A 1,905-nucleotide genomic window follows, 5' to 3' on the forward strand; every position below is an offset into this window, starting at 1 on the left:
AAAAACATTAATTAGATTCGAAGGTAGCACGTCAGAGACACCACACAGAATCCTAAAATATTTTCATCCTTCGATTCCCCCAGTCATGGACTCGTTATGGCGTTGCGTTTGGTTAGAAAAACATCATAATCAATATTGTAAGAATAACAGTGATTATTAATTACAATGATGTGATATCATTGATAATAAACAAACGGGTATTTATAAAGATGTTATTATTACTTGTTATGATACAAGTACATTTGATAATATAAGATTATCAAAGAAAAAGGGTTTAGTGGTTGATTCTAAAAAGAATATTAACTCATATAATACAGTAGTAATTATATATTCTCCTTAGAATAAGAAAATAAAGAATAATTTTAATACTCACCAAAATCAAATAGAAATTAAATAACGAATATTTAAATAAAGATGTTTAAATACTCTATTCCACATCAAAACAAGAAAAGGAAAATCTCACATTTCAACAACTAGAAGCAAAGAATAAACTGATAGTTGAAGAACAAATACTTTTAAAGCAAAGGGATTAGTTAATCTCCCCTGAGCAAGGAACAATAGAAGATATTTCTATTAATACTTAATTATCTACTTTCTGTTTCTATTATTATTTTATATTTGAAATGATTATTTAAATAAGAAATAAAGTGATGAAAGTATAAATATAAGAATAAATCAAATAAAGAAAGAATTAAATAAAATAAATAACAATAATATAATGAATATAATGAATAATAAGATAAATAATAATATAAATAAGAACAATACAATGAATAAAACATAAATAAATGAATGTATTAATTGATAAATTAAATAATAAAATATTTATATAATATTTCAACATTTAATAAAATATGATAAATTAAATGATAAATGATAAATATAATATTCAAATCATAAATTAACAATGAATAAAATAATATATCAAATAATGAAGAATGATAAATAAATGAAATAATAAAATGATAATAAAACAAATAAACAAAACATAATATATTTTTAAAATTAAGAATAAAATTAAAAATAAGAAGAAATAAAAATAAAGAAATAAAAACAAATGATGATACAAATTTTAATGATTATATATCTTGATTATATCATTTCATCATTCATGTCATTAAATATATTTGATTTTATAAAGATGTATTATCAATTCTAATTATTTTGATTCAACAAATTATATTTCAAAATCTATATTTTCTGTTATTCTTGTTGTTTCATTATTATTTTTCATCATTCTTGTTATGTTCTTATTTTATTTATTTAATATCATTGTTATGAATATAACAATACAATTTATTCATCTTTATATATTCATATTTCAAAATATCTTGTATTAGATTTTCATTCAATATTATTTTATTTATTGTTTTAATGTGTTGTGTAAATCAATATTGATTAATATCTAAAATATTAACAATTATTTGTTTTCATTTTTATTATTTGATATATTCATCATTTTGATTCATGTATTGTCTTTCTATTCTAATTATTATAATTCAATTGTATCAATAACAATCACATATTGTATATCTCTTTATGTTCTATTTGTTTATTTATTTTCTTATTGTTGATTATCAATTTCTTTCATTTCATTCTTCTTCAAAATCAATTTACAATATTCACTTTTATAATTTCATGTATTCACAATAACAACTAATTTTGAATGTTTCATTCTGTTCATCTAATTTAATTAAATGAAAATGAATGATAAAAACATTCATTTAAATCATTAAAATTTAACATCTTCTTTATTTATCATATTGAATTTCATAAAATCAATTCATTATTCATTCATTACATCTTATTACCATTTATTATGATTTAATAATGTTTCTTATATTTCATGTATATTTTATATCATTTAATCATTCATTTTAAATATTTTGTTATCAACTATGAATT

General features: G+C 18.3%; 8 annotated features.

Annotated features, from left to right (window-relative positions):
• Positions 1-13: 13 nt before the first annotated feature.
• Positions 14-599: a repeat region.
• A 3-nt stretch (positions 600-602) lies between these two features.
• Positions 603-647: a sequence feature (AT_rich).
• An 11-nt stretch (positions 648-658) lies between these two features.
• Positions 659-817: a microsatellite.
• Positions 818-838: a sequence feature (AT_rich).
• Positions 839-850: 12 nt separating this feature from the next.
• Positions 851-986: a microsatellite.
• Positions 987-1,000: 14 nt separating this feature from the next.
• Positions 1,001-1,058: a microsatellite.
• Positions 1,059-1,194: 136 nt separating this feature from the next.
• Positions 1,195-1,374: a microsatellite.
• A 23-nt stretch (positions 1,375-1,397) lies between these two features.
• Positions 1,398-1,453: a sequence feature (AT_rich).
• Between the last annotated feature and the right edge of the window lie 452 nt (positions 1,454-1,905).

Source organism: Entamoeba dispar, genomic scaffold (genome assembly GCF_000209125.1).
Source record: "Entamoeba dispar SAW760 scf_1105229463657 genomic scaffold, whole genome shotgun sequence".
Classification (NCBI taxonomy): Eukaryota; Evosea; order Mastigamoebida; family Endamoebidae; genus Entamoeba; species Entamoeba dispar.